General features: G+C 40.6%; 1 protein-coding gene across 3 annotated transcripts in view; it reads left to right on the top strand.

Moving 5' to 3' along the window:
• LOC134220208 (uncharacterized) overlaps nucleotides 1–12,820 on the top strand; it is a 189,533-nt gene that overhangs the window by 69,146 nt on the left and 107,567 nt on the right. For 2 of the 3 annotated variants that reach the window (XM_062699195.1, XM_062699194.1), the window contains exon 2: nucleotides 9,963–10,028. The exons of the other annotated variant lie outside the window; for it this stretch is intronic. The gene's annotated coding sequence lies outside the window, so the exon portion shown is untranslated. The remainder of the gene's footprint in view (nucleotides 1–9,962; nucleotides 10,029–12,820) is intronic. 3 annotated transcript variants of the gene reach the window in all.

The following is a 12,820-nucleotide window of genomic DNA, read 5'->3' as shown; positions in this document are numbered from 1 at the left end:
GGGTAATCATACATTTATCCTCCCCTTTTATTTTTTATTTCTTTCGTAAGTGTAATTGCATCACGAATACGTTTAACCTCTCAAATTACATATGGCTTCAAAACTCGACTCGAGTTCCAACGAAAAGTCCCTGCAGGTTGCAACTTACATAAAAAAGTTCGAACCAATGGAAGAAACAAATAAAAAATAACAGATTAATCCACTTTCTAGTTTAATAATGGTTTTCTCATGTTAAGTCAAGATATCAGAGACTGTGTTGCTGTACGGCACGGCCATGATCAATTAAATGAGGGTTGAAAGGAAAGAAATGATCATTGAGCATTTGTCCTTCGTCGATTATTGAACTTTACCCGTATAATTGACATTATTCGAAGCATACTGACTGAGTGTTCCAATGACACTTTTTCCAACTATGGAACCATGTGAATGGTCAATGGTTTTTGCTGAGTCGGCTATCGATTGTAATCATATTTGTATTGATCCATTATCGTGCAATCAAATAGTTTTCACAGTACGAACCGTCTCGAAATATTTCATTTGTGTGTGAAATGAAATCCTTTCGTTTGCAATTTGAAGTGCAAAAGGTTTCACGCGGTCTCTGCCCGGACGGAAACCGGTTTTAATCGGGAATGCGCAGCCCGGTATACAACAACGGATTGCGGTTTGTTGGTGAGCTTGGTATCGAATGAGGGTGGTCGTTTGGTAGAAAACAACCACAACAAATAAAAGACAATTTGCGAGAGGAAAATTGGAATCTTATTGTGCATGGCCGCTGAAATAATGGTTCAAGCAGCGTAGTTCAATGGATAAAGTTTCATTATCGGCTAATTGAATGGATTCTACACATTTCTGGACATTTTGCTCTTACAAGGGGATAGAGTCACGGGAAGTAATGTTAGCCTAGGATGTAACGTTGGGTTATTACGCAAATTAATCAATAAATCAGCAATGATACATCGTTTTGAAGAGAGATATTTATCACTGCTTCTTGAAAAATATTTTATTATTATTATTTTAGTTCATTACGCTAGATTCGTGCACTTCTTCGACTAACAAAAGGAATAAAGTTCCGTGAAAAAACATTTTGATTCGTTTTTTTAGCAGCCACTCAAGCCAGCAAGCTGTGTAAGAGTTTTTTCTTTTGCCAAATAAAGTACTTTTCTGAATGGACTTACCTATTTTTGCACATTAGATGAACGGATAACAACCACATTATTTAAGCATTCATATTAAACAATTTTGGGACAATATTGGGAGCACTCGTTGCCAAATTACAGCCTACGCACATTACAATTTCCTACCTTACGGCTTTTACAAACGATTTATACCTAGTAGTTTTTATGTGTCTTTTGAAATCCGTTTCAGTTTGCTATTAGAAATCAAGGATTGAAAGGAGCGATTGAAATAATGAGTTCATGTGGATTGATAAATCCGGGCATGTCCGAGAAATGTTGAGTTTTTTTTATTTGACGGGTGTCGTTCACAACGTGTCTTTTTTACAATTCTGTTAAAAAAGCTAGTTTTACGAACTTGTATTTTTTTTCTACAAAAATGTGAATGGTTAAAAAAAACTTTTGAAGACAACCTTTCTCTAGAAATTGAAAGCAAGTTTTGCTACATGTGTGCAATTAATAAAGTGATACCAGTGCATAAGTATACATCGATAAGCTGAGAGCAAGCAATGTTCCTTTTGGGGTGTAGCAACTAAAATATAATGAAATTGTAACTATGTTTGCTCATTACGAATCATTTGATTTCAATTAATTTAACTGATAAACAGTTATTTAACTTGTCATAAGACGAGTTAATACAAACCCATTGAATTCCACCACTTAATTGTATCTTGACAGATACGTATTTCGACCTCAATAGTAAGGCCGTCTTCAGTGTCTCGTCTTATGACAAGTGAAGACATTCCACTAAAAAGCTCAAAATAATTTTCTTATCAATTATTTAACATCATTTCAGTCTGTCCGGAAATCGAAGCAATTGTAAAAACTTGCCTCGAAGTCCGGACATTCAGAAAACGTAATAAAAATTATAAAGCTATGAGTTCCCAAGCCATTTCTCTAATTCATGACAAAGAGTGTTATCATACTATGTTAATAAATTACTAATACCCCTTGCAAATGATAGAATATAGAAAATATGAGCTTAGTTTTTTTAATGTTGAGTCTTAAGCTGCATTCTAAGAAAAACGAAATTCACCGTTGATTATGACATGCCTTCAACTTTTATCTCTAATTTTCATATTTTTACCACAGATGACGGATTACTTACATTTGTTAAAATGGTTTCAAGTCTAAGAATCGTCCCCTGCACTGATAACCCAAGAAATACTTGTTGGGATGGTAAATAAAGTCAAATAACAATTGAAGTGTCCGGCTTTCGAAGCGTCCGGCAATTCGAAGCAAAACGGTACGTCAAATACCACAGACACGTCAAATGTCAAAAAAAAATTTCTACCTTGAAAAATGAAAGGGGGGATGGTGGGGAAGATTGTATGAAATTATTACATTCCCAATGTTGTATATTGCAGTTAAATGCTCCCGCTTGGTTTCAAATGCTGTTTTTGGTAGTCCTGGTCAATCTCGGAGCAGAAACTTCGGATGGTACACACAACCGGGGGATGCCAGATTTCCATACAAATGTGTATAGAAACCTTACCTTACGGATTTATATTAATCGAAAAATATGAATGCTATATCCTAGTTGTCTTTGAACGGATTAAATTGGCTATTTGAAAATCAATATAGGCCAAACCTGAAGTGTCCGGAAATTCGAAGCAAAATTGTCCGGTATTTGAAGCATCCCTTATACTGTGTCCGGATTTCGAAGCAAGCGATGTTCAATATTTTCGATTATATTAGCTATTTCGTGCATACAAAATGTCTTTTTCAGTACACTACAGTAAATTTGATAAGTTAATCTTGACAGGATGTGCTATCACTAAGTGTCAAGTACCTAATTCCGTTTGAAATATTGAATTGAAAATTCAGCAGTGCTTAGGTGTCCGGACTTCGAGTCGAAACGGTATCTGTGATATTTTCTTCAAATCTACTTTTCAAATTCAACGTGGATAAGCTGATCATGAGAATCATTAGATGACCAAAATTCTTTTCTAATGAATAATACCAGACATAAATATGATAGGAGGAACTGTGTCGATTTCCATCTCACTGAATATATATTCATCTCATCGCGAAACAAAGAAATATGGCACCAAATACGTCGATTCTTTTTATCAACCTGCGTGCTCACTGCGGAAAAAATCACAAAAATAAATCAAATACCTTTTATTTTTTTTATGGAGTGAACATCGGAGAATTAAAATTATGCATTATCTTTTCATTTTGTTAACTTCGAAATATAGACATTAAGTGAATAATGCCCAACCTTTCATGGGCTGAAAAAGCCTCCACCATCAGAGCTAAGATTAGGAAAATTTGCCGAACATAAAGTCGATTTTGCTAGAGACTTTTGATGACTCAAATCGGAGATTGTGAACAATTATTGTTGTTTTTGACATCTTGGCGTAATAATCAAAAGTAAGCAATCCGTCTGGTGGCATACTTTTGGTTGGAGCTTCAATATATGAAGATTTACAACGATAAATATGCTCAAACCCTTTTCTTTATAATTACGTCTTCTTCAGTTCGGCTGAACAACTTGCCAAAACACATGTTATGAAAATGCCTGTGACGCTGGGTAGATCACTTTTACCTTTCAACTAAATTTTAGTTTTGTTCAATTTTCAAGCTTGGGTGATAAGTTGTTTTTTTTTCAAATTAATTTATTAACTTTCCGGGACTTACATGATCCTGGAACACTCACGCAATGCCGCTGCTCTTGTGAACGACAAGCGTGCTTTTTCGAAGATGTTGTACTTCTTACAACGATGCGAGTCCCGGAAGGTTAAGGTTATTTTTCAATATTAATTAAATATTTCACAATACATCTCCCAATAAATACATAATTAACTTTACCCTGCAAAAGGTTGGTGGACTAGAATTTACATCTTGCGAGGCTAAGCGATATGCAGTGGAAGCAATTTTTCCCAGTAAGCCTCGTTGGAAGCCTGCAAAATGGTGGGTTGACATCAAGGAAGGAGCGCCCAACATAGCTCTGGTCCCCACAAGTTCCTATCTCACGCTCCCACGGTTCGTCCGACGACAAAAGACCGCCAGCTAAGGGTTGTGTACTTAGCTGGTAGTGCAGCCTGGGCACTGTTGTCCTTCTGACATCAGCTAGAGGTGCGGCTCAAAGAGCGGCTGTCTGGTACCCAGCGGCTGAATAATGAAATGCTGTATCGCGTCAGCTATACCTAAGGTGGCAGCCCTACCAGCGCGATGTAGGTAATGCGACCCCGGAAGGGTAATTTACTGAACCTTAACTCAAATAAAACGAAAAATGGAGATGGAAGAAAAAGAGAACGTTATTTTTGGCAACCAACTTGGCAACGAAATAAGGACTATGATTGGAAACTCGGTACCTGGAATGTCAGGACCCTAAATGAACCTGGACGAGTGAGCCTTCTGGCTCGTGGACTGCAGAAGGTTGGAGTGAACGTGGCCGCCATTCAAGAAGTCCGATGGCCTATGATCGGACCCCACGACCAACACTGCATTTAAATGTAACATCTATCACAGCGGCGGTGGAAAAGCAGAGCATGGAGTTGGTTTCGTAGTGATGGGCAAGCTGATGAAGCGAGTGATGCGGTGGAAACCCATTAGCGAACGAATCTGTGTGTTGAGGATACGGGGAAAATTCTTCAATTACAGCCTAATCAATGTTTACGCACCGACAAACGATAAATCCGACGACGTGGAGGAAACGTTTTATGAAGCCTATGGAGAGTACCCAAGGCATGACGTGAAAATTGTTATCGGAGACGCTAACGCTCAGGTCGGTAGAGAGGACTTTTTCCGTCCCATAATCGGCAGGGAGAGCCTTCACTCCGTTACCAATGAAAACGGCCTACGGCTAGTAAATCTTGCTGCTGCCAGAGGGATGGCCATCAGTAGCACCTACTTTGCACGAAAGAATATCCGAAAGCACACCTGGAGACACCCAAATGGTGAAACTTGCAACCAGATAGACCGTGTTCTGGTGGATGGGTGCCATTTCTCGGATGTTATCGATATGCGGACAGTCAGAGGTCCGAACATTGACTCTGATCACTACCTCGTTGACAGTAAAGTGTCAACTGTATTGAACGAAAGATCATAGCGAACGATGCGTTACAATATCCATCGCCAGAAGTTCGACGAATGGAGAGAATGACAGACGAGAAGAACGTTGCCAGAATTCGGATGTTGGTGTCAGGTACCCGATCGAATAGAGATCAGTACAAGGAAGCAACAAGTTATTAGTGAGGCGCTGGAAAGAATGGAGTAGAATTATTTGCGGAGGTTTTATGACTGTCAATGGCGTGCGTAGAAAAACAGCGCCATCTCCCGTCATGTGCGATGACCAAGAAGGGAATTTTCTGACAGATAAAATTGAAATGGCTGCCAGGTGGAAGCAACGCTTCGAGTCGTTGTTGAATAGTGGAAGTGACGGTGCATCGGTGAACAGAATAAATATTAGCGACGATGGACAAGCGGTGGAGCCGCCTACACTGGATGAGGTTAGAAAAGCTATTAAAGAGCTGAAAAACAATAAGGCTGCGGGGAAGGACCAGCTCCCGACTGAACTTCTCAAACATGGCAGTGAGCAGCTTTTCTAAGTTCTGCACCATATTATGTCGAAAATATGGGAAGACGAGGAATTGCCTGCTAGCTAGTTGGACGGCCTCATTTGTCCTCTCTTTAAGAAAGGGCACAGACTGAAGTGCGCAAATTACCGAGGAATAACCCTCTTTAATTCGGCGTACATTATATTTATATAATGTACGCCGTAATGTAATAATATAATTATATCTCGTATTCTGTTCAACAGATTGAGACCGCTTAAAAGTCCTTCGTCGGCGAATACCAGGCAGGTTTTCGTGAGGGCCGATCAACGACGGATCAAATGTAAAATTGATAAATTCCGGGAGTACAACTTGCAGACACATTAACTGTTTATTGATTTTAAGGCGGCGTACGATTCAGTGAAACGGAATGAATTGTGGCAAATTATGCTTGTACATGGTTTTCTTGCGAAACTGATACGGCTGATTCAAATAACGTTGGACGGATCGAAATCAAGTGTAAGGGTTGCGGATGAAATATCGACGTCATTTGTTACCTTAGATCAGGCCTGCCCAACCTTTTCAAGCCATGGGCCATTTTTTAGAATTCACATTTGCTGGCGGGCCAGAAAATATTTTGTACATAACTTTTTAAATGTTTTTATTTTTTTTATTTTCTAGAAAAACTAAACACGATTTTATTACGTTCAAACAATCTTTTTTGTTTATTTTGTTTTCGTCGTTGCATTGAAACATTAGCAAACCCACTGTGCCAAGGTGCATTTTGTTCAAGTTATTGAGATGTTTGGCGATATCTGCTCGAAAATCCAATTCAATTATCTATTGAGAATCATTCAGCTCAGCTTATCTTGTAAAAATAGTGCCATTTTTTTCAAAAAGAATAAAATCTCAAGCATAAAAATTCACAATAATACAGCAAGTTTTTGTATTCGGCTTTTATTTTCGTTAACATTATTCATAATTGGTACCTATGTGATCGCTTTTCCTTGCTTAGAATTGTTACAACGCCATTGTTCTTTCCTGTTATTGTTGGTGCACCATCAGTCGTAAGGTCATTTAAGTTTTCCAAGGAGAAAAAAGTTCTTCTAGTTAGACAGGTCTTAACTGGTTTAGTTAGACAGGTCCTCAGGTTTCCTCGTTAGTTGTTCTTTGCATTGGAAATAAAGCTACCAATTGCTCTGTCATTCGAAAATGACCATGAAGAAAGCCACTTTTGCCACGTTTTTTGTGTCAGTATTTTCGTCGTTTGCGAATATGAAGCTGGCAGCTTTCTCACGTCAAGTAGTTTTCAAATCTTCTGCGAAAACTTTTACTCTTCACCGTGTTCCGGAGGCTGTTTTCTTAGGACACGATGTCAACAATCACCGAAATAAATTCCTTAATAAGTTCTCCGTCCTGGAAAGGTTTCATCTGTTTTGCCCAAATTTTACTAATAGCAAAACTGGCCTGTACTGCATTTTCTTTATATTAGCTTGAGTAAAGAGAGCTTGTTGCTTCTATAATCCATTATACCAATAATTTGAATAAATAAATGGACATTCAAATTGAAACCTTTGAAATTCAATCAACTTTTGTTTCCTACCTTGGCCTTTTCAAATATCATATTTCATAGAATGCTTGAATTCAGATTTTATTCCTTCTATATAGCGAAACTTTCCAAATAAATCAAGCAAACCGGCCTTCCTTTTCCCAACGTGAACATAAACTACTTTGACTAATCTTTATTGGAAACGCGATGTCCCACATCAACATTTTGTGTCTTGGGGTTGCTTATGCAATCATTTCAAATTATGTAAAATATTATTTTTCGTTTCAAATTCAAATTAATGGTTTTGCAGCGCGAACTTTGATTTAAAACTTACATATTAAATTATGAATAATAAAAAAAAACTTTTGGAGCTAGATAGAAAAGCTGGCGGGCCGATTATGAGTTTATTTTTCTTACATGCCGCGGGCCACAAAACATGGCGCCGAGGGCCGCATCCGGCCCGCGGGCCGTACGTTGGGCAGCCCTGCCTTAGATGGATTGAAGCAGGGTGATGCACTCTCGAATCTATTATTTAATATAGCGCTCGAGGGAGCGATTAGTAGAGCTGGTGAGCGAAGGAGCGGTACCATTAGCACAAGATCACATATACTCCTGAGATTTGCGGACGATATCGATATTATCGGGATTGATCGCCGTGCCGTGGAAGAGGCTTCTGTGCCTTTTAAGAGGGAGACAGCGAGGATTTGACTTACGACCAATACCAGCAAAACGAAGTACATAGTCGCATGGCAATCAATGTGGATTCAGATGCAGTGAAATGGTGCTAGATGGTGAAACATTTGAAATATATCTTGGAACATTAGTAACGTGCGATAATGATTACCCGCGAGGTGAAAAGGCGTATCGCAGCTGCAAATAGGGCTTATAACGGACTTCGTAACCAGATTAAGTCCCGTAGTCTGCAAACGAAGACAAAATTTGCGCTGTATACTACTCTGATTCTTCCGGTGGCCTTATACGCCCATGAAACATGGACGTTAAAGGAGGCTGATCGGAGAGCTTTCGGAGTGTTTGAGCGCAAGGTGCTGCGGACAATACTCGGCGGTAAACAGGAGAACGCTATCTGGCGGCGTCGCATGAATCACGAGTTGTACCAGGTGTATAAAGGGCTGGACATTATTAAGCTTATACAACACGGCAGACTACGGTGGGCTGGACACGTTGTTTGTATGCCGGAACAACGTTAAGCGAAGATAATATTTAGTAAAGAACCCGGAAGAGGCCGCATACTTCGTGGAAGGCCGCGTACACGATGGCTTTTTGCAGTTGAAGAGGACCTGAGGGCGCTCAACGTCAGGCTTGACAAAACTCCTCACACTCGCTAGAGTTAACTAAAATCATCATCAGCAAAATGCTGCCTTCGCATCCTCACAATTGAGAGGAAGCGTAAAAAAGCAGAGGTACAAAAACACAGAGTGAGGAAAAGCAAAACAAAAACACATGTGAGTGAGGCGTCGGGTGAAAGAGCACTCATTCAACCTCCGGAGCGACGCTTTGTATGCGAAAAAAATCTTGGAGGCTGTTTGAGTGTGAGTGTAAGTGAGTGACGCACCACAAGAAAAAGATGAACAGATAGACTCGCTCTTGTTTTGCGACGCACAAGCTCGGGTTCAATGATGCACAATGTTGTGAGTTTTGATGCTTATTTCTGCTCCTCAAAAAAACTCTTGCTCTTGCTCATTTTCTACTCGGCGAGGAGTTTTTGGCAAGCCTAGTCAACGTTCAGGGCGACTGGAAGCGATTGGCCCAGGATCGAGTCCAGTGGAGAAGGATACTCCATTCGGCGTAGGTTCATCGAAGAGCTGTAGCCCATCAAGTATCAAGTATTAAGTAAGCCTCGTTGAATCAACGTACAGCTATAGTGGTGCAGAAAAATGTGTTTTTGCAACCAATAATGTTATCGATCATTTAGTAATCTGCTTTCGATCATTTAGTAGTTTGCCAATATCTCATTCCAGAGGCTAAATTTCAAAATGTGTTGTATGGTGGACTTCTAGTGCGAAGGTTTTTCTACAACTCTGCCTATCAGATTGATGTTCTAATTTCACTATTGAAAGAGCTAAGGTGCTAGTTGTTAAATAATAACAAAATATCTAATCATTTAGTATAAGTTGAAGCTACCAGCGCTATGGCTCCGTTATTAGTGAAATTCAAACAACGAGCTGTTAAGTAGATTTGTAGATAAACCTTTGAACAAGAAGTCCACCATACATTCTGAAATTTTGTCTCTGGAATGAGTTATTGACAAACTACTAAATGATCGTACGCAGATTACTAAATGATCGATCACATCCTTCTTTGCAACTCGTTGCATAAAATTATCGTTTTTGAGTATTAGGAACTCAGTGGTAACACTTTTGAGTGTTACGATAAGTTTTCAGATCAAAATATCTTTGACAGGCTGTATTGATTGACAAACGAAATCAATATAGTAATCTTCGTACATTCCTGTTATTCAGATTTAATCTAATAAAAGAAATCACTTACTTCCATTTGTGAGCAACCCGGACGTTCAAACAAAAACAGGTTTCCCTTCCCGCTTTGTCATTTTTGTTTTGTTAAATCCCCTACTTTTGGGTTTGAAATTCAATTCCTTTTTCGGCTGGAACCGATAACTCAAAATTGCGTTATTGCCATGCTTAGCTTACTCAATATAGGCCTATCAGCGGCAGCCGTTTCCCATTTCGTATCTCACAGTTTTGTTTGTTTTCATTACAGATTACGTCTTCCGCTCGAATGTATTCCTTACCACATCAACCCTTGTGAATTGGATTAATTGTCAAGGTAAGCCAAGCCACCTTCTTCGCAGGTATCGCAGCTATGACCTCATTCGAGTGAGTGTCCTCGAACGAGGAGACGAACCATGTTTTGCGTCGCGCCGAAAGCACTTTGTCAAGCATTCTGCTGCCATGCCACTTCATTGGTATTTGCCGAAGATTCAGCCATGCAGGGCACACGGCAACACCAGTGAAATCATCAACGTTTCATCTTAACTCATCTGCATTTTCCTGGAATTTGCAAATTCTCTTGGTTGTAGGTTTACGAGCGAACTCATTTCGATTTCATTCGAGGATGAATCCCTCTATCATTCCGTAGAAGTTTGCAGGGGAGAATAGTCTAAAATGCAATTAAGATATTTATTTATTCAGTAACAAGCTGCGACGATATAATTAAGTAAAGTCTTTTCACGGAAATTTAACAATCCGGCGATCTGAAAACTCAGATGTAAGTATGTGTACATTATATGGAAGATTATGATTTGAAAAATGTATTGGGGATAACTACTTTCCTTTGATGGGACTCGAACCCACGACCCTCAGCAAGTAATACCGAGAAGAAAAGAGTTAAAATTAAATTAAAAGAAAACTTGTTTTTTCCGCAGAAATATTTAGTTGAGGATCATATTTTGGTTGTGAACTTCCAAGTTCCGAAGAAAAATCTTGTCCGATAATGCCCCATTTTGAGGAAACGCGATTTAACAATAAAACGTTTTTGCCCATTTTACTACGATCAGATTTTCATAATCCAGCCAGTACGGAGGATTTACGTGGAAATGGCGCTAATCCGAAAGCCAGTTGGTATTGACAGTAGGAACGACCGTAACAGCTTTCAGAACGCTTACTACCAAACAAAAGCACAGTGTGTGAAATGTTCTGAGCGAAACTAATCTGTGCTTAGAGAATACTAAGCTGCGAGCAGTGTTGGTAGAATCATACTCAAATCTCAATCATCAAGACTGCATGCACGAGCTAACTCGCTTGCGATTCCGTAGGGAGAGCATCGTGCTTGAGTTTCTCGGACAGAATCGCATCGCATCCCTCACTTGCCCGGAAGGGGATGTAACATGCAGTTTCTGTAAGGTTCTAATGCTGAACTGTATTAAAATCTGCCATCCCCTAGTTAGGTGCATACTCCAGATCTCATCAGCTTGCTGTTTGCTGATCTAAGAATCCTTAAAAACATCTTCATAATTTAAATATTACTCACTTAGCTGGACATCATGTCCCGCTCTCCCCCGTATGTTGTTATTCACCTTGGATGGGACACCGCATAAGACTGCCACTCGTTGTGTTTGGGTTTGCTCGTCCAGAATTCCAGTCACGTGAGAATTCTCGAGAAATGAGCAAACACTTCAAGGTTATGATTGGAGCGGGGCGGCACTCGGGAGCCGTGAGGAGAAATGAGAATTGGGACTCTGTTGTGCTATTCTGCGGCTGTGCTGCACAGTCGGTGCGCAGTTGGATTGGGGCGAACCACACCCAACCGGGGGATTTTCTCGGAAGATTCATCCGAAAGGGATTAATGCGATTGGGTGAGGTGAGTTCACCTTCAGCGTTGGGCTCACAACGAGAAGTTGATTAATTAGGGTTTTTGAATTTATCGTTTTTTAAATAAAGTTTTATCACATGTCAGTTTTTGTTTGATTTATTTGACCAGAACCCAGCCGAGGTAGACTTCATCTTCATGGTACATAATTCTATTGGAGATGAAGTCTACCTCGGCTGGGTTCTGTCTGGACTGCGGAACATTCCCAGCAGGGTTTCGTCCGTAGGGCTACCTTCAAAACAGTTATTCGGATTTTTTTTAAATATTTTATGCAATGAGCAGGTTGGTGATTAATGTAACTTGAGAAACGTGTGACATTAAAAAGGTTTATTATTCAATAAAACTTGGCACACGTATTCCTAAACTGAAGAAGACTTTTATAAAAGCGATGGAAGTATTATTGAATAAAGGAAATTAACCTGAAGCGCTAAAGCTTCACTACTTTTTGCTGATTTTACAGACTGCCAAGACTGAAAGAAATTCCAAAAGCTAAAGAGCTCGAAAATTACAAAAATGCAACATGCTGATGAGTTAGTTAGTTATGGGTCCCGTACACCTCCGGTGGTGCAAAGGACCGACTTGGAAGATCTCCATCCTGAGCGATGCGATGTTCAGCTGTCGCTTTAACCTGTTGCCAGGTTAGATTTCGGTCGCCTCTGAGCCTCTTGGTATGCCTCTGCTTCGATGTCCCGCTGGGTTGCAGGCTCGGAAGCCTCCTTTCAAGAGGCTCGGAAGCCTTCTTTCAAGAGGCTCGGAAGCCTCCTTTCAAGAGGCTCGGAAGCCTCCTTTCAAGAGGCTCGGAAGCCTCCTTTCAAGAGGCTGGAAAGCCTCCTTTCAAGAGGCTCGGAAGCCTTCTTTCAAGAGGCTCAAGCCTCCTTTCAAGAGGCCCGGAAGCCTCCTTCAAGAGGCTCCAGAAGCCTCCTTTCAAGAGGCCCGGAAGCCTCCTTTCAAGAGGCTCGGAAGCCTCCTTCAAGAGGCCTGGAAGCCTCCTTTCAAGAGGCTCAGAGCCTCCTTCAAGAGGCTCGGAAGCCTCCTTTCAAGAGGCTCAAGCCTCCTTTCAAGAGGCTCAGAAGCCTCCTTTCAAGAGGCCCAGAAGCCTCCTTTCAAGAGGCCTGGAAGCCTCCTTCAAGAGGCCGGAAGCCTCCTTTCAAGAGGCCCGGAAGCCTCCTTCAAGAGGCCTGGAAGCCTCCTTTCAAGAGGCCCGGAAGCCTCCTTTCAAGAGGCCCGGAAGCCTCCTTTCAAGAGGCTCA

Source organism: Armigeres subalbatus, chromosome 3 (assembly GCF_024139115.2).
Source record: "Armigeres subalbatus isolate Guangzhou_Male chromosome 3, GZ_Asu_2, whole genome shotgun sequence".
Taxonomy (NCBI): domain Eukaryota; kingdom Metazoa; phylum Arthropoda; class Insecta; order Diptera; family Culicidae; genus Armigeres; species Armigeres subalbatus.
The sequence above is the reverse complement of the archived record's forward strand: the minus strand, read 5'-3'. Positions and strand labels throughout refer to the sequence as shown.